This window comes from Ursus americanus, chromosome 12 (assembly GCF_024610735.1).
Source record: "Ursus americanus isolate L20-20 chromosome 12, mUrsAme1.1.p, whole genome shotgun sequence".
In the NCBI taxonomy this organism is placed as follows: Eukaryota; Metazoa; Chordata; class Mammalia; order Carnivora; family Ursidae; genus Ursus; species Ursus americanus.
This window is the reverse complement of record NC_142138.1, coordinates 42,042,907-42,063,397: the sequence shown is the minus strand read 5'-3', so window position 1 is coordinate 42,063,397 and position 20,491 is coordinate 42,042,907. Positions and strand designations below refer to the sequence as shown.

Below are 20,491 nucleotides of genomic sequence, written 5' to 3'. Positions count from 1 at the left end.
ATATGATATTCATTGTGGAAGTGCTGACCCTTCCAGTCAGCGGGAGTCACCCCTGAAAGCCACAGAAATCTGTCATGCTGGGTTTTATCTAGGAAAGGGAGGAAACACCTTCCCTGTGTCTTTCACTTTTCTGCCTCAGCCCACAGAGGAAGGAAATTATTTTCCCAGCTTCTCCATCAACCTATTCTTAGCTCCTCCCTACCAGGCTGATCTGACAGTCATTGGGCCACATTTCACCAGCAAGCAAAATGATGACAGAGAAAGATGATTCACATTCAGAGAGGTGAGGACACTCTCTTCCTACACACGCACTCTTCTCAGGCCAGGCCAAGGCCAGCCTCTTTCTGCCATAGCAGAGTCTAGCATTTTCCCTGTGCTCCCACCCACTGCCCTAACCCCTGCTTTCTATCCCTGTGGGTGCCGCATCCAGGGCAGGGCTATTCCGCAGGCCCGGCCTTCCTCCCAGCTTCCTGTTCTAGATCCCTTACCAGCCAGTGGTTGGACCTGCAGTTTGCTCTGTATGATTCATGAATGAGTAGAAGAGTAGAATAGGACTCTTTACTGGGAGTCCAATACCACTTACCAGAGAAGCCCCTCATCTGGAGGGTAGTTCAGAGAGTTACATCAGAGGCTTTCCTTAATTTCAGTGAAAGTCACTAAACTTCCATATCTTATGTATATAACTTCCTGAGTGTGCCCCCAGAAGGAAAGAGTATTTAGGCACCAAACTTCACCCTGAATACCTAATAGTTAAAAATGCTAATAATTATTACAGTGCTTTATTTATTCAATCATTCACTCATTCATCAGTGTTCCACTCTTCCTAATTTTAGGCATGGCTAAGGCCAGAAATACTCCTAGGAAAATGAGCAACACCTTAACTTTGAGGGGTGTACAAACTATTGGAGTAAAAAGCAGAAGGATATTTCCAGGCAGTGTGAAAAATATGACGATAGAGGTAAGCATAGGTGATGTTATGGTAAAAATCCAGAGGCATGGGGCATCTGGGTGTCTCAGTGGGTTGGGCGTCCAACTCTTGGTTTTGGCTCAGGTCATGATCTTATGGGTCATGGGATTGGCCTGTATCAGGCTCCCTGCTCAGCTCTTGAGGATTATTTCCCTCTGCCCCTCCCCCAACTCATGCTCTCTCACACGTGCGAGCTCTCTCTCTAAAATAAATAAATCTTAAAAAAAACAAAACAAACAAAAAACCAGAGGCATGAACCCAGGCTTTGAGATCATCTGTAATATCTTTTACAGAGCAAAACTCTTGAAACATGTTGAACGAGAAACCATAAAAACCAGAGTCAGCTGTGAGGAAATCATTATAAGTATAGAACATTCCAAGTGTGCTTAAATCAGGAAGCATACCTCCTAAAACCCATTCTAGAATCAAATTCTTTTGGAGAGGAGATATTTTTACTTTAATGTATTACATCAAACTTAGGACATACATTAATCACAGATTTACTTCGCTTGTAAATGTTCTTAAGGTTTTGACTACTGGCAATGGTCCTCTAGGAAGTCCTATCAATGGAGAAAAAGAAATGAACCAATTGTGTGTGACCCATGATTTCAAGGTTTTGTGTCTAAGGGGTGGAGCATTCATTTCAAATCTGGGAGAACGCATCTGTCAAACAGGGAATGACCAGAAGATTACCAGGCAAGGGCTAGCTAGCCACCTGAAACCAAGGTCTTTCAAGAGGATGGTGGAAGAAATGTTAGAATGTAATTCTTTATCTGATCCAAGACCACTGTGCCTTGACTGACAGCAGGAAACCCTATCCTGTAGCAACACCCTAGCCTGCAGATGCCAAAGCTTGCCTTATAACCAGGGCAGATCAGGAAGCACATAGGCAGACACAGGGCTAACTCCTCCCCTGTGAAGTGTAGGATTTATCACCACCAAGACATCACCAGAATTCCCAGTCCCAAATCGAGCCTACAGCCCATGCCATGCCACCCCTTGCTCTAAAATGGGGCAACAATCCCAAAATTCCACTGAAATGCCCATTATTTGGATATAAAGTAGCACATGCGGACAAACAGAGCGCCATCTACTCCTGAGTCCGGGGACACCAAGCTGGGACCTCCTACTGCTTTGTGACATCCTAGCCATGAAGCAACTTGGGCCACCAGCTTTGCGTTCACTGTTCTTTTAAAAACCTGAGGGCTCAAGTCTTTTCCAGAATCATTATTCAAATTTTCCTAAAAGCAGATGTGCGATGGGATAGATAACAGAAAAAGAGACAAGAGGCAAGCCTCCAAGAGACCACTGCAAGTAGGATAAAACTGGAGATTTGATAACATAGTAAAACCCACCCTTCCATTAGTCAAAGAAAAAGGATTTAAGTGTCACCATAATAAGTTTGCTCCTATCAGGTAGATAGCATGGAAATTGACATTTTTGTAAGGAAATTAAGTCAGAGTCTAGGATTATACCTTTTATGTAGCTTAAAAATCTCAATTAGAATGTTTTTGCTGCTATCAAATTTTGTCCTGAATGACAGCATTTGGAAGGAGAGAGTTAAAGAAGGAAGAAAAAAAAAAAAACTGAGAAAGATTGAGCTGGCATTGCACATGCAAATGAATGCATTATGGTAGTGGGGTTTTTTTCCACTGAATAAATTTACATTTACATCAGTTAGAGCTGATGTAATTCTGCAACCAATGGAACTTAAATATATACATATTTTGTCATGAAAGCCCTCACAGCTATAACCTTTTGATTAAAATCTATTGCAAAACTAAGAATAAATTTCAGTCGACCAACTTTAGATTTGACAACTTTTATTACTCATTTTACCCAGAAGCACACTTTAACTGGTATTTTAGCAATACTCAATAGAAGAAGTCTCCTCCAGTTTTCCTGCTAATTCTCCAGATTTTGTAACAGTTCCCATAAACTGGTGAAATTTTATAAACTCCCACCATAAAGAATGAATAATATAAATTGCCTGCTCTTGGCCAAGGACACACTTATAAATGGGTGATACATGGCTACCATTTACATTTTCCCACTGGACTGAAAATCGATGACAAAATTAAAGGAGTGGGAAAAACTGATGGAGAAAAAACTTTCTTTAGGTTAAACTGTCAGCTGTTCCTGTTTCCTGCTTATGTTAGCCATTGCAAAACTGGTAAGCATGGCCCCGAGCCTTTCGCTTGGTCACCTAAGGAAGTGCAGGAGATGATCACGCAAGTGCCACTGTGTGGGAATAAGCAAGAGCAGCAGCACTGATGTTCTAAGTTATGAGCCAGGGAAGTATAATCTGTGTCATCCTGGTCACTACAAATGGCACATTAGTGAAGCTGAGCTTAGGGGGCTTTGCATGGCGGGACTGTGACAAGATTATCAAAGTGTAACCTGCCACTAAGTCGTCAAATTTGGGAGAAAGATAGAATTTCAAGGACAAGTCTGACAACCATTTGTGGAGTGCCTATGTGTCAGCCACTGTCCACTGAACTCGTAATTGTCCCACCAGCCTTATAAAGTAGGCACTTCAGTTTCCATTTTACAGATGACAAGACTGAGGGGCAGAGAGGAAAACTCCCTGTCTAACCCCCACAACTCGTAAATCACAGAGGTAGCACATCAGCCCAGTACTGTCTTATGAAATAACAGCCATGAAGCCACTTGGGCCACCAGCTTTGGGTTCATTAAAAATCTAATGGCTCAAACCTTTTCTAGAATCATTATTTGCATTTTTTTAAATAGATGTGCAATGGGCTGGGGAGGAGAAAAAGAGACAAGAAGCAAACCTCTAAGCAACTATTGCAATTAGGATAAAACTGGAGATCTGATAATATGGAAAAAACCCATGCTTTCATTAGTCAAAGAAAAAGGATTTAAGTGTCTTAGGTGGTCTGTCTCTGAAGTCTGAGCTCTTCACACAATGCAGTCCCATCCACAGGAAATTAGAAAAGAAACAGATATTACCAGCAAAAAATCACAGTATTACGTTTTACTAGCAGTGTGGGGCAGGAAGAACAATGGCTGTGCTGGAGAGAATTTCCTAACAAGCCCACTGAAATCATCTTTAAAGATATTCAAATTACAACAATTGTATTACCATAGACCTGACGACGTTTCGGTATTTCTAAGGCTCTTTTGCCTTGGATGGCTAACACCTCATGATTCAATTACAAAATTATATAAAATAACTAATGGTAGTTACACCTAATATTTGTATTGCACTTTACCATCTACAAACTGCTTCCTTACACATGGTCTCATCTGAGGCACTCAGGAAGGTTACATGGAAATCACCGCATGGAACCACACAGGATATCTCGAAAGGAGAACTTAAATCAGTCGTCTTCAAATTTATTGTGAGTATCGCCCTTGGTTTCATTAAAATACAGATTCCAAGGTCCCTGTCCCCCAAATTCTTAACCTGTGGTTTTGCAGCAGGTGGGCCTGGGAATCTGTATTTGTATCAGGCATCTGGTGATTCAATTACAGGAAGGGGGGAGGATCCGAGTATCGTGCTTGAGAAACACTAGTATGTATCACAAGCATAGGACATAACCTGCCCCTGGATATCCTGCACCGTGTAGCGGGAGGTGGGTGGGAGGTTCTTTTCCCCACCACCTGAAGGAGATGACCACCTGCCTTAGCATAGAGCTGTTTTTACAATAGGTGACCTCAAGCAGTAAATGATGGGTGTGTGGTGGCCTTAGTTCCCAAATTCCATATCCCATCTTCAACTCTTCAGACTTTTTATCCTAATAATCAATCCTGTCACCTTATTCTCTCAGTATTCTTTTCCCCGCTCTCCAGGTGTTCTAAACCCTCAGTGGGATCCCACACATTAAAACAAGGCTTTGCCAACAATAAATATATTTTAAATATCTGGTACCACAGTGGAGTCCATCTCCAGGCTCAGACCACGTGCACAGCAGTTCAGTCAGTTACTTGAAAGTATTAAAGTCAGGATATTTTGCACCTCTCTCTGTACCGGGGTCACATTGGGAATCCATCACAGGCCCAACATACATAAATCTCTCTTTTGGTTCAGGATCCAGGAGGGAACACTTCAATCTCAGAATCTACATCCTCAGCCCCAAGCTCCCCAGTGGCAGGGAGGCTCCCCCAGCACTCAGCACTGTGGTGCTCACTTTCTCTTCCGTCATGCCCGCTGGCCTCATTTCACCTAGAGCACTTCGAGAGCAGGGGCTGTGCTGTATTCATCCCCAAAGTCCCAGCACTAGGTGCATAACAGATGCCCAAGAAATGTTTTTAAGTTACATCTAGGAAATTGAGGGCAAACTGGAGGGAACGGGTGGGGAGGCAGCCCATCACAAAGCTAGTCTCTGAGTTTCTACACTTGTCTCTCCCTCTTCTTTCCACAACAGGAACCCAATGGACATTTTCTCGCAGACACACTTATTGTAATGAAATCCATAGACTGGACAAGAAGGATCCTTTAGGTAGGCTCTTTATACAGTAAGTAGAAACTATTCTTCTGTGTGTTGTTTTTGTTTTGTTTTGTTTTTTAGAAGGAAACACTGTCCCTCCCTGTCTGTGGAAAGGCTTCACCCAGACACATAGAAAGCAGGGCTGGAGGAACATGAACTCCTCACTGTGTGTGCGCGATAGGTGTGATTTATTGCACCTTCCTTTAACACCTGGAAGCTGATGCAGGGGGCAGCTGAGGTGGCATGATGTAGGGTCATTACTGCACCCTTGGGCAGCACGGGTGTTTTCCAGGTGCTCTGTAATCACTTATTTAGTATCCCTACAGCAGCTCCAGGAAGGAAGGTCAGGATTATCATCGTGGCTTGGGAGGAGATGGATTTGAAACCCAGGAGGGTAGGAGGCGGGCCATGCTGAGTCACCACTGAACCGTCTCCTCCAGCCACGATTGCAGAATCCATTCCTTGGGGAAAGGTAGCACTTTGCAGAGCCGCTGCAGACACCGGGGTGGGGGAAGGCCAGGGGACAAGCTTCTAGATGCCAATTCAATCTGGTTATTTCAGGAGAAAAAGTGAATGGAAACTGAACTTTAACGTGTATATTCAGAGGATCCACAAACTCTCTGGTGGCGAGGAACCAAAAGTAATGCTTAAGCCACACGTAGAAGTTGTTCTCAGGGTATCAAGGTTAATTACCACATCCATACCGCTTATTAGTAGTAGAGTAGCCCATACCCAGGGGGCAGCAGGAGGACAGCGCCACAGTTCCCACAGATGCCCCAGTGGCTCTTAGCTGCCCTGCTTTGTGTTCTGTAAGCGAATGGGCAAGGGAGGAGGTGGGTGTACTTGGAGCAGTAACCTGGAACACAAAGCAATGCATTCTGATTCACCTTATCCTCCCCTCCCCCAAAACATACATACATACACACGTGCTCATGTGTGCACACACACACACATGCACACACACAGAGAGAGATAATGCAGAATTGTAACCTGCTGGATTCCCTAGAGAACCAGAGGATGAGACTTGGGTTTGCAAGCTCAAAGAATGAGGCAGGGTCATCTCCCTCTCTGCTGGAAGAGAGATGGAGGGGAGGTGAAGAGATGAAGCCCAGAGAAAGGCTCACACGTAGCGGGCCTGGCCGTACTTGTGAGGCTGGCCCCAGGACCAGCAGCATCAGCATCACCAGGGAGCTCGTTAGAAATGCCGGGTAATGGCTCCCACCCTGATGTCAGACTCTCTGACGGCAGAGTCCAGGAATCTGTGTACTAAATGCTCCAGGAGATTCTCGTGTGTGCTAAAGACCGAGAAGCACTGGCCCTGGGGTCAGACAGCCTGCTCCAACACTCTTTGGCTCTGGGACCTGAGACAAGTCGAATAACCTCTCCAGGCCTCCATTCCTACCTTTGTAAACTGGGGACAGTGGTGATGCCTACATCTTGGGGTTGCTGGGTGGTGAGGGTCACATGAGATACTGTGTGTAAAGCTCTTTGAGCAGGATCTGACGCATAAGAAACTCTCACTAAAGCACACAGAAAAAAAAATACGGACCATCCTTTCTTCAACTCTTAAACCCCACTTCCACCCAGAGCTCACGCTCCTGACGACCACCCAAGGTTAACTTTTGGCCCACAGTCAACCGTAACTGACCATAAACTCTAAGTCATCCATGACCCATTCGTTCATGGATCACAGGCAGTCCACAGGCATTAGCCCTCAGTCCTCCACTAAAACCTCTGTCCCTTCAGCAGCTATGGATTCTGACAGTCTTGGCTTGGTGCGTCTTCCCAAGAGGACAGAGACTTTCAGAGAATCACCCACAAAGTCTAGAGGGGCTTGGGGAAATCGTGGGCTTGAACTCACTTCTCATCTTGGGTTTGCCGCTTAGTAAGTGTTCATTGAATAAATGGATGACTATCATTCAATCTGGCAAATAGAGTCACAGGTTATGGTGAGAGGAGACCGGACTGAGTTTCTGCTCTCAGTTCAGCGCAGAGCTTTATTTATGGTTCACTGATCCATTTAGAGATGCCAGGGTGACATGGTTTACTGTGGCATCCTGCCAGGTTTGCATGCCTGCCGAACAAGCTCCCTTCCAGATAAAATTATTACAATTTGTAGCACAAATTTAAAACAAAACTTTAATTCATTCCTAAGAAATGCATTACAGAAAAAGAAAAGTGAATAAGCCACGGATTCATTTGGTATATTGTTAGAGAAAGTGAGAGTCAAATCTTAAGACTAATGAGCCTGGTAAACATAAATGTTGATGGGATGTGTGTGTGTTTGTGTGTGTGTGTGTGTGTGTGTGTGTGTGTGAGAGAGAGAGAGAGAGAGAGAGAGAGAGAGAGAGAGAGAGTGTGTGTGTGTGTAAACAAAGGAAGGCAGCCAGGAGGGAAGAACATAGATTCCACAGATTCCAATAGTATGGAGGTTGGGGGGCAGGGAGAGACAACATATATATGTAGTGATATGCAAGAAAAGGTCTGACAACTTTTTTCCTTTCTCCAATCCTGCTGAGACCAAGGAGTGCTCTATACTAGTGCTTTTCAAACTATCCATGTGTGAAGGACAAGATTTTGTTCTTTTGTTTCGCTTTATCATTTCCTGTCATGGACCAATGTTATAAATACAATAAAATGAATTATTTTGAAAATTATATAAAATAAAAGCACACAAAATACATGGTACTGTCCTTGCAGAAAGATCATTCCCCCAGCTTGCCCTCCCCTCAAGGGAGGGAACTAGACACTATATAAGGACCCGTTTCTAAAATTCTAAGACTATCAAGTGAGCAAAAGATAGGATATGGTTGCCCAAAATTGTGGGTGACTGTAGTAACAGAAGTAGCCTAGCTCCCCAACCTCCTTGCCCTGGCCAGGCAATCCCATTTTCTGGGAATAGCCTGCCAGTTTCACTAATGAAGAAGGTTCATGCTAGAAATCTCAGCAGCTCAATGAAGACATACAAATGGCTAACAGACACATGAAAAAATGTTCAAAATCATTAGCCATCAGGGAAATTCAAGTCAAAACCACATTGAGATACCACCTTACGCCAGTTAGAAAGGCAAAAATTGACAAGGCAGGAAACAACAAATGTTGGAGAGGATGTGGAGAAAGGGGATCCCTCTTACACTGTTGGTGGGAATGCAAGTTGGTACAGCCACTCTGGAAAACAGCGTGGAGGTCCCTTAAAAAGTTAAAAATTGAGCTACCCTATGATCTAGCAATTGCACTACTGGGTATTTACCCCAAAGATACAGACGTAGTGAAGAGAAGGGCCATATGCACCCCAGTGTTCATAGCAGCATTGTCCATAATAAATTGTGGAAGGAGCCGAGATGCCCTTCAACAGATGACTGGATTAAGAAGATGTGGTCCATATATACAATGCAATATTACTCAGCTATCGAAAAGAACGATTTCACAACATTTGCAGCAACATGGACAGGACTGGAGGAGATAATGTTAAGTGAAATAAGTCAAGCAGAGAAAGATAATTATCATATGGTTTCACTCATTTATGGAACATAAGAAATAGGAAGATCTGTAGGAGAAGAAAGGGAAGAATGAAGGGGGGGTAAACAAAAGGGGGAATGAACCATGAGAAACTATTGACTCTGGGAAACAAACTGAGGGCTTCAGAGGGGAGGGGCGTGGGGGATTGGGATAGGCCGGTGATGGGTAGTAAGGAGGGCACATATTGCATGGAGCACTGGGTGCTATACACTAACAATGAATCATGGAACATTACATCAAAAACTTATGATGTACTGTATGGTAACTAACATAACATCATAAAAAATTATTATAAAAAAAAAAAAAAAGAAATCTCAGCAGCTCAGCAGAGACCTAACCCAGGAAGGAACTACAAGCAAACCTCCTACTTTCTCCCACTTTCCCTTTTTTCTGGTTGACCGTGTCATAAAGAGTCATGTACACCCAGGGGAGATGAAGATTTGACAAGGCTTAGTATGCATATTTGTTATTTATTTTCCCTTTTAATTATTGTTATTTCTTTAATCTTGTGCAAACAGTGCTTGCAAGAAGTAAAGACTGTGGAACAGGGCTTGCTGTAAAATGTGAATTCCCAAGTGGATAAGGGCAGTTATCAGACGGGAAGAGAATGCCTGGGCCCTTATGGTGGCAGCAGGAACAGAAAGGGGACTTTGAACCATTTTGACTTCACAGTTATTGACGCTGCTCACGCACTGATTTGGATCAGGGTGGGGGTTGGACAGATACAGCATACTGCTTTTGCCCACTGCCTTCCATTCTGCCCTTCCTTGGGGGGCTTATTGCCTCTATGACCTGGGGCTTTTTGGCTGCAGGCTCTTCTTCTCTCAAATATGTCCCTTAAACAGTAGAACCTGTGAAGAGGAAGTAAAGAAACGTGGTGGTAGTAATAACAATGTGGCATCTTCCGAGACGTCTCCCTGATTCAATGAGATACCTCCACAGAAAAGTATGCCTTTCTCAGAGCCTATGGACGTATGAATATTTTTATAAAACAGTCCCCACTTGCTCTAAACCACGAGCTTCGTTCATCAGCTTGATCCTTGTTGGCTACAACAATCTTGGCTAATCTCCTTGCCTAGCACATGATTCGTTCTCTGAGCTTGCATCTTAAAATGCTTTCTGGTTGGGTTGTGGTGCCTGCTGCTCAGGTCAGTGCCCGCACAGAACCCTCAGGGAGCACCCTTGCTCCTTAGCAGCACAGACTTCCAAGACTAGGTTTAAGCCCTGGGTCTGCCATTTAGCAGCTGTCCGAACTTGGGCAGGTTATTCAGGGTCACAGAGACTTTGGTGACTCGTCTATCACACGGAAATAATGGTAGCACCTACCCAAGGGGGTGCTTCTAAGGACTACATGAGACAATATATATAAAGCAGTTAGTACAGTGCCTGGGACATCATAGACACTAAATAAAAGCTATTATTTTCATCTGTCTTTGTGGACAGGATCCGGACCATGTCCTTCAATGGGTAACAAGCACAATTTGAAGAAACTGAGCTTGGGAAGAAAGCATAAATGAATATTACAGTTAGGTCCCATAAGCCTGCTCATTCATTCAGCTTATGTTTATTCAGGGCTGACTTAGTGCTGGTAATTCCATCCTGTTAGGAGGGCAGCCTCCTCTAACACAATGCTGTGGACACATTAGCAGAAACACGCCCATAAAAACCAAGTAACAATTTTGTATCTTTTTTGATAGCTACACAAACGTCTGAGGGTATGTACTCATGTGATGTAGTATCCTTGAGGAAACCGATTCCTTGTAAAAACCTTCCCCAAAGTCATGGCCCCCTCAGCCCTGGCTTGCAGAGGAGGCAGCTTGGAGCAGAGGCACCAGAAGGGTGAGGAAGGCCACAGGGCCTCCCCTGGGCCTGACCTAAAAAGACACCCCGAAACCCAAGGGGGCCAGGGCACGTCTGTCAGTGACAGCCGCTGCGGCAGAGGCGCCCACGCGCGTCCGAAAGGCACCAGCAAGAAGGAGCCAGATGCCCCTCTGCCCGCCCCGGGCGCGTTCCGCAGGGCGCACACGCTGCCGCTGCCTGCCTTCCCGCTGCCCTTTGTAACGTGGCAGAGAGAAAAAGCAGCCCCGCTCTCACACTCCTCTGCTCCTCCGTCCCAAGGCCAGACGCATCGGGTCCACCTCCTCGGAGCCCAAGCCCGCGCGTGTTCTCGTGAACAAAGGGCGTCGGCGGCCGCCTGACGTTACCAGCACGGGGGAGGAGAGGGTGTCCCCGGCCGTGGCCCTGGCCAGGGCGGCTCGCTCCCTTCCTTCCTTTCCTTTGTTTTGGGGGCCTTCTTTTTTTCTGTAATGCCTTTTCTAAAGGCAGCAGAAGAGGCTCTCCTTTAGAGAACACGTCGCGGTTCGAGGGAGGGTTAGGTAAACAAATGGTAACAACACCAATCAACCCTCTTTGCTTACAGCCCGCAGAGTCAATCTGCCTCCTGGCTGTGGAGCTACCAACCAGCAAAGGCAAACTAATTAGACACAGACAAACACTTAGGCAATCACACCTTGTGAATGTAAGCGTCTTCCTGTCATTTGGCAAGTCTCTCAGCTGCCTCCGAGCGTGAGACAACAAATCCCCTGCAAACAAGTTCCGCGCTCTCCCGTTAGTGAGACCTAACGGATCACAATGGCTGGAGGTGAAAGGTGGCAGTCCCGTCAGGTAATGACATCTCTCCAACAGCCCATATTAAAACAGCGACACTTGTTTAGACTAGCCTATTTGCACCTACCTACAGAGGGCCTTTTTAATGTAATTATTAGCCTCTGCCGCCCTGCTTAGGATCTGAAAATATCGTTCATTTTCATCTTGCTGCAGCTACCGCTGCTCCCTCCTATTCACTCAGTCACCTCGTCTTCCCACAACCAAGTGCAGAAACAGGCACGAGCTACCAGAGCTGAATTAACAAGAGCAAGCTGGCAGGTGAGCTATGTGACAAAAAAGAAGAAGAAAGGGAAAAAAATTTTTTTAAAAACCTAGGAGATTTGACAAGATATTCTAATCACTACTTGTCTGTGGAAATCTTGAAAAAATTTAAATGCCTTTTCTCAGAGAGACCAAAAAGTTATTGCAATCACTGCCCAGACCCGAAGACGTAAAAGCAAAGAGGTTGGGATGTAACAATAGTGTACAGCCAATAAACAACGGTGTGTTGCTTTAAAAAAAACAGGAGGCTGGAATCTATTGACAGGCTAGCTCCCGAGTTCTCCTAACTGCTCATCATAGCGCAGAATTTGGCCTTTGACATGTTAAGTAGCTGGAAGGGATGGTCCCACCTGACCTCACTCTGTATCATACAAACAAATGCATCACCATGTAAAAGTTTGGCTGATACATGATAGACCTGTAGGTCAAAGACCAGAATTTATAAGTCCCCCGAATGGTTTCCATCTCTGCTTATAAGTATCCAGGTCATATTCGGGCAGAGCAGTGAGGCATTTCATCAACCCACTATTAATTGTTAAATATCTGCCGATGCTTGGAGCTGTGCTCACTTGAAAATGATGCAGTTGACTTTCTGTCGAGATGGTTTTCAGTCTTGCTCCTCAAACCTTACCAGTGCTCTAGTTATACCGTAGATTATGGCAGTCGCTTATGAATGGTTACATACAACGATGATTTTTTTAAAAAGATGCTAGATTAGACTGATATTAAGGAGAGACTTGTGTACAGTGCAACACACATTTTCCTGTTTCCTTCCTACATTTTTCCCTCTGTCTCTTCACATCATCTTTTTCCCCAACCCCCTGGTGGAAGAGGTAGATTTTATATAAGTCCGTTTGCAGGAGAGTCATCAGGGTCACAGCAGCCCCAGATATAGAGAACAATGTGAGACAAACCTCCAGGGAAGGTGGGGGGAAGACCACCTGGAAAGAGTGGCCAGCAAGGAGTCTTTATTCCCTCTTTGTCGACCTGTCACCTGTGCTAGGCACTATGTGGGCAACTGGAACAAGAGGTAAAATGGGAAATGGTCCCTGATTCAATCTACTAAAGAAGAGAGGACTAACAACGATTAATTAATTAGTCCTCTTAATTAAGAGGATCCCATCCTTGAGCTTCTGATCCCAAACGAGATGCCTAGCAGTGCGTTGACCACACTGTCAGCCTAAGATTCAGAATTACCAGCAAGAGGTTGCTGCTCACAACTGAAAATGAGAGCAAAAATTCAAATTCAAATCAGCAAATGAGAAGAGGTTAGAGGAAAATGACATTGTTCTTCCAGTAAAGGACAGAATTTTAACAAAAGCACTTAAAGAGGAAGATAAAAGAAATAAGTATTGCTTATTTTGCTCTGCTCTTTATGGCTCTCTCTTCAAAGCAGGGGACAGGGGACTTCTGTACCAAGATGGTGGCCCAAAGTTGTGCCTGCGATGCCTACCCAGCCTTCAACTTCGATCAAAATACTCAAGGAGACTCACAAAAGGACAAAAATTAGTAACAGCCCTGGAAGCTGACGGCAGGTAATCAAAGGCCATAGTCAAGGGGAAGGTTCCACCAACTGCAAATATAAATGAGGATAGGTTACAAACGCATTCTTAGAATATACACACACCATCCTCTGAATCCAAACAACATGGAGAAAAATGCTAGAAAACGACTTTGATCCCAGTGTCAGCATGCACACCCTCCCAAGATTCGAGGGGTGCTAACCAAGAGAGTAGGTGGCCACTCCTCAGCTCCTCTGGAACTGCCTTCCGAGCTTCCAGAATACTGCTGCCCCAGCAGCTCCTGCCTTGGCCTGACCATTCAGAAGGCAGCCATGCGGGGCTTGGGGGGTTGGCAGCAGTACCTTGCATCTTGGGATACAGTGTTTCCTGCAGAAAATGCAACATAAGAAAGGACTCAGGAACAACTGTGGAGCAGGCTGTGAGAAGGCCACGGCCTCTGGAATTTACCATGTCACAGGAACCCTGCAGCCCCCCCCCCCACCTCATTTTCCAGCATCGTCAAAGACCACACAGAGATAAATGGAAAGAGACTTTAAGGAATTCAGAAATATATAGATAGATAGATAGATAGATCTATATCTATATCTATCTATCTCACTAGGAATGAACACTCATATTGACAGAACCTACCCAAGTCATTTGAACTATTCATTGGAAAATCCATCATAGGGTCAGACATCACAAGCCACTAGGACCCCAAAGTTTCAAGAAAACTCAGATTGGAGGAAGAAATGTCCAGTTGTTGGGACTTCCAGGAAAAATTCCCCAACACTCCTATAGTGAGCAGCCAAGGCCAGGGACATGGGAGCAACACAGAGACAGGATATTCTAGAGGTCAAGAAAGCTTCAGACTCTTTTCACTCATTATTCTGAGGAAGCCACCATCCTCCCTACCCAGGGGTTCAGCCTGCTGCCCTAGCTTTGCCTGGCCTTTGCAAGCATCAGACAATCAACGAAAGGGCGACCTGGCCTCAGGGACCTTTCAGAGCAAGTTACAAGGACTTCTCGGGTCAATCCCAGTCAGCTTCTTGTCCACATTATTTTATTCTGAATTTATAGCTCTGACTAGAGACACAGCTAAAGCATATGAGGGCAGAAAGGAAAATTATGTTTACTACATATTGCTTCAGAAAGCAGGGAAGCACAGTATCTTTTAGAAAGATTTCCATCAAAAAGCCACCTAAACATGTCAGTGCCTAAGTAGGGGTTACAAACCCAAATGTCTTCAGGGCCCAGCATATGACACAGCTGCGTGAATCGGGAGAGCTTGCCATCAGAGGGAGTGGTATGAGCCAGTGAAAATTCTCCAGGTACATCTACAGCCCAGTTTGGCCCTTTGTCCTACCAGTTTCTGTCTCATGGCTTGAAGGGTTAACCTCAACTGTCTCTAAATGTAGGTATTTGAAATAATACATTCCCAGAGGGCTCTGTGATACTAAAGTTAGGCTAAACTCTAATTATAAAAGGTGTTCTAGGATCAGATGCCAGGGTACTCCTTGTATTTTTAATCTTTCCCTTCTGAATGAGAGTGGTAGGGAACACGAGTGGCAACCGTGTGACCCAATGGACAGTAGGATTTCGGCAGGAAAAGGTGGTCTCAACTGGGGAGTGAGATGGAATTATGCAGTATCCAGGGCTCCATATGGCCCCTCAGTCAGGGGTACCATTAGAGTACATCAAATGCATTACCTTCTCTCAAAGAGCTGGCTGGGGGCCTTCTCATTCCATCTGACCACCTGTCCCCCTTTCCTTCTCTGTCACAAAGACTCCTTCCTCTCTTCATACTGCACCAGGACTGGCAAGCTCAGCTCTTACCAGTCACAGCAGGTGGGGGGGGTGATATCAGGGGACTATCAGCTTGATCAAGGCTGCCCTCCCCTCCCCCTGCTCTCTTAGACTGGAGAGAAGTCAGCTGACCCTCTGGGAGAGAATCTGAGAGAGTCTCTGATTTAGAGTCCCAAAAGTCAGTAAGGAGTATTCATTCTTTGAAGAGCCATGAGGCTGAGCAAAGATGGGAAAAGCCAGGCCCATAAACGTGTGGGCAGGGTTTCTGGATTCCCCAGGATCTTTGGAACTGTTTGCAATGTAAGGCAGGGTGCCCCAGGGTGCCCCACACTTGGCACATATCCAGACAAATATTTTGCATCTGCTTGTGTTTGGGAAACATAAATATCATTTTATTAAAACAGGGTAACTCAGGAATAAGAAATGGAGTATGGACAGAAGAGACCAAAAAAACAAAAACAGAAACAAAAGCCCTCCTTCTAGCTCTGCCTAGAATCAGTGATGTTTTTTGGAACAGCTTTCTGCAACACTATCCTGAGTGTCCAAACTGAAGACATCATGTTCTGCTCTTCTATCACGACCCCTCCCTCATTTCCATTCATTATTTTTTCCCAGTGGAGCTCTCGAAATAAATCTGTCACTCCTTGAGCTTGCCTTTCCCCAGCAGCACAGCGTCATACCAGCCTCCATGCTTCTGTGGACAGACAAGGCAGAGCTCGTCACCGTATTTGACACTCGGGGTTGTCGGTTCCTGGTTGCAATTCAAGAATGGAACTACTTTGTCTCTGAGATAGCTCAGTATGTGGTGAAGACAAATTCTAACCATAATTACCTTTATGCTTTCTAAAAATCTACTCCCTATTAAACATGCTTAGCACAGTTCTAGACCCAGAGAGTAAGTCCTCAACAAATATAGTTGATTAATTGACCAAGCCTCTTCTCCCAGCCTGTGTCCAGAAAAACTCTCTGTGGTTCTCCTTAAAGGCTTTGCTGCTGCCCACAAACACCCCGCCTCAGAAACCCCTGCTTTCAGGTGAAATCACACCAAGAAGAAGAAACACCCGCACAGCAAGGAGCCAACAGAAGGCAAGACTCGAACATGGCCAAGGGCACTTGAAAACCCAATTTCACTTTTATTCAGTAACTTCACTTTTTTAAAGATGAATCGTTGATGTGGAAAGAGAACTCCAACTTACTCTGAATTCACCTACACCCTCTCCTGGCTGGGGGTGATGAGAGACCTCCCTAATGTGAGTTTCATATTCCATGGTTTGCACCTTTCATTGACGGCTCTTTTTTGTCACTAATTAAGGGCTGTGTTCAGAGATACTAGGAGTTCACCCTTCTTTTTATGACTCTTGTGGTCACTTAGGAAGGGAGGTATTTACCTGTATTATATGGTGGCAATTGGGAAAATGGAAAAGCTATGGTCAGGGTTGACACCTTTGACTTTAGATGTTTACATTCTCTTTTCAGTTGGGATGCCCGCTCTTGTCTGCCGTGCGTACACCATCTCAAATTATTGACATCTTAACCAGCTTCCCAGACCCTTCTCAAATGCAGTCTCCTCCATAGTGTCTTGATCCTGGCCAGCAGAGGCAATTTCTTCCAGCAACTGTGGTGGCACTGCCTGGGGTCTAATGCTAGCCCAACACTCTCTTGACTGTGGGACCCTGGACAGGTAGTTTGAACTCCCTGTGTCCAACTTCCTCATCTTTAAAATGGGGAGAATAAGGCAACCTACCTCAAAGGGCTGTGAGAATCCAATAATCCAATTCATGAAAAATGCTTAGCACAGCATCTAGCACGTGTAAACACCTAACTGAAGCTAAGTGCTATGATTGGCTATCAGCTATGAACTCTAAAAGAATTTTTATTTCTCTAGAAGATCTTGCCTCACTTCCTTATATGTACGGTACCTTGCTCATCTACCTCTTCTCACTGTCCTTACATGGAGAGAGTGAGCTCTCATCTCCCCCAGCCAGTAGGGTTCTAGAAGAGCTCAGGGCAAGTTGAAGGTGCATCTTAGAATAAGGTGCTTGGGAGCAGAAACACCACCCTTCTCTCTGAGGCTGGTTCATACACACGTCCAACAAATACATATTGAAATGAAGCACGTGAGGTTTATACAACGCCTAGCATATACTAAGCTCTGAGAATATACTTGTTGACCTTTTGTTGACATAATCTTATACCAAGAGGAAGAACCCAAGTGTCTCTGCATCAGTATGTAAAGTACGTCTCTTTGAAAGCATCCACGTACAACTGAGACACAAGACATAACACAACGTCAAATTTTGCCTTCTGGTAAACTGACAAGGCTGAAAAACTCTGACAGCGCACAAAAACTTTTCCCAACATGCAGAGCTGTCATCGGCGCTTCCCCACCTTCCCAGTGATATACAAATGCTGCGGCGGATGCCAGAAGCATCAGCGACCGGATCAAGGACAGTGCCCTGCCCATAGTTAGTAGTCACTGCATTTATTCTCCTCTGATCTGCTGTCGGCTCGTTCCCTTCAGATCTATGACTATATTGTGAGCTCAGATCAGAGGTCTTCATCATTTGGCTCACAATATCTAGTTTCAAAGTATGCTCTTGTGAATGCAAGGTAAATCTAATAGTTTTCTTTCTGGAATGTTCCTAGGCATTCTCTGTCGTCAGCATAAATCTTTCCTCCATCCCTTTGTGCTTTATTCGAGTTTTCCCCCCAAGAACTCCTTTTGCCATCTCCCCTTCCTGATGCTCCAACTCTAGTACTTGGTCATTTTAAGCTGCTCTGGTCCTTCTCTAAAGAGACAAATCCGGGCTCCATGTGAACATCCAGGAAGCTCTTTGGAATGTGATCCATAGATCTGCCAGGTCTTGGTGGGCAGCAGAAGACCCAGTCAGATGGTATTCTGAAGAAATGTAAGGAAAGATTATTCACAGAGTGAGGTCAGGGGAGAAACACTGGGAAGCCATTGCCACCATGTTTCTGGAGCTTGGAAATAGCTGGAGCCATAGATGAGGGGCGAGCCCTCAGAGCTAATGTCTGGGAGGACATGGCTCTACTGGGCAAGAAGGGGGAGGGTGTGTCGCAGCCAAGGGATCTGTTGCCTGGAGCCCACTGTGGCAAAGGAAAGGACAGAGAATGAACCTCACAGGTAAGATGAGGGAAGGAAGCAGAGAACAACCAGCACAATGTATATGAAAGTTCATGTACCAAACCTGGAACTGACACTGCATCCTGTCACCCTGCCCACACAAAATACTCTCCAAGGAGTTTCCTACTTGTTTGACTCTCACTGGCCTTTACTGGGGTTACTAGAAAACAGAGGTCAGTTTAATTTCTAAAGAAGGAAAGTAGCATAACCTTACCTGTGATTGTGATTCTCTTAGACGCTCCCAAGATTTGTGGGACACCACTCTCTTCTGCTTGCAGAAATACATTAAGGAAGAAAAATTTCTCTTTTCCAGGTCACAATACCTGAAATAAAGACAGCAACTAATGAGGCATCCACAGATTATACTTCCTCTTTAAGTGGGAAATTTTATGTGTTTCAATTCGAGATGTAATGCCGTGGTCTCAGCCTGGATGCTCAGCAGCAACAGCTTCGGAGCTCTTACCTAGTACCAGAGCCTGGACCCGCCCCGGACACCCTTGACTGAGAGTCATTAATTTAAAGTTATGGATGTATGACTAGGGAGCTCTAGATAGAGATTTTTATCCAGACCTCTTTGATCGATAACTTTTAACGTTTTGTTTTTTAAAGCTCTCCCATGTTAGTCTCAAGACAATTTACTATTTAGAAATACATAGCCAAGGGAAATAGAAATTAACTTTCACATACTATCATGCTCTTAAAAAGTGATGAATTCAAAAATGAGGCTTTTCACGTGCAGAATTAAACTTAGTTTGTGATTTAAGGATGGGCTGTGGCATTTCTGAAAAGTACAATGAACAAACGAAACATTGCCTATGTAGTTTTCCAAACTCAGCTCAAATCCTTCCAGAAAACAGCCAGCATATTGCATGTGAAAAGGCAAAGAGTTTTTATTCCTCAATATCTCCAATAAGTAATCTTGTCATCCACTGAATTAGTGAAGTATTCTGCTCCTACCTCCTCTTTTGTTTTTGTTTGCTTACTTGCTGGCCAATTTAGCACATTTCATCATCTGGATTTTTAAAAACACTCATTTGTGTATATATATATGTTGGGAACATTTCGAGGTCAGAGATTGTGTTTGTTCACTTTTATATCATCACTCACAGTGCTAGTCCAGTGTAGTCTGTTGTAGGTGCTCCCTATATGTCTGTTGAATTACTACATTACTTTAAAAACAAATGTATTTCTTTTTTTAAAGAGTTTTTACTTACTTACTAGTGACAAAGAGTGCGCGCATGAATGGGGAGAGGGGAAGAGGGAGAAGCAGGTTCCCCGCTGAGCAAGGAGCCCAATGTGGGGCTCCATCCCAGAACCATGTCCTAAGCCAGAGGCAGATGCTTAACGGACTGCCACCCAGGCACCCCAATGTATTTCTTTGTGCACAAAATGTACCCAGTACTAATGATATTTTTCACTGACATATACCTTTCCCCATCATACCAACCTGTGGGGCCAACCTCAACTCTTCCACTCCAGACACAAGAAGAAAATCTAGATCTCAAATCCAAATATATCAGGCTTAATTTGAACACTGGAGGCACCCAGTGGTTTTCATATCCAAGACCTCAGAAAACATTCATTTTCAGACAAATGTTTACATCTATCCAGTGGACTTTCTTGATTTTAGTATGATCTCTTGATTTTCTGTTATTACTGAACCTCTCTACAGCTCTGTCCTGATGAATAACAGGTATCCCTCATTTGTTTTTACCCTAAGTCATTTTAAATGAAAGTTTAAAGCCACCTACACAATGAAAGATATCATTCAAAAATAACGACAGATAATGTTTGGTAGCCAGGAACTTGAGTAAAAGATGTGTCTGGAAATATCACCCTCGAAAATCATGCACATAATGAAAAAGGGCCGGAACTGATGAATTTTAATGCAACCAGGCAAAGACCCAAGGCCTGTCACACCAGCTGGTCATTCTTGCTTTAGCCATTAAAAGTGGCCTTTTTTGTGGCTAACAACAGAAATGTCGGTCAATCAGGCACAGCTGTAGGTCTGGGCTTGGAGCCCACTCTCAGCTTTGCCCCCTCCCTCTCCTTCCCCCAGGCTAGGCCGGAATGAAAGGGTTGGGATTGGCAGTAGGCACGGAGAAATGGAAAACCGAGATGCTGAAATCCAGATGAAAGATTGATTGCTGCAGCATCTCAGGCCTTAGCC

General features: G+C 44.6%; 1 long non-coding RNA gene across 2 annotated transcripts in view; it reads right to left on the bottom strand.

Annotated features, from left to right (window-relative positions):
- Positions 1 to 20,491, bottom strand: part of LOC123795225 (uncharacterized) — a 186,939-nt gene that overhangs the window by 133,233 nt on the left and 33,215 nt on the right. Inside the window, exons 2-3 of one of the 2 annotated variants that reach the window (XR_015726301.1) lie at positions 18,536 to 18,644; positions 9,391 to 9,791 (exon numbers count right to left, since the gene is read on the bottom strand). This is a non-coding gene — a long non-coding RNA (uncharacterized LOC123795225). Of the gene's footprint in view, positions 1 to 9,390; positions 9,792 to 18,535; positions 18,645 to 20,491 lie in introns of those variants that run through there. The other variant, XR_006780404.2, reaches the window with a different exon arrangement.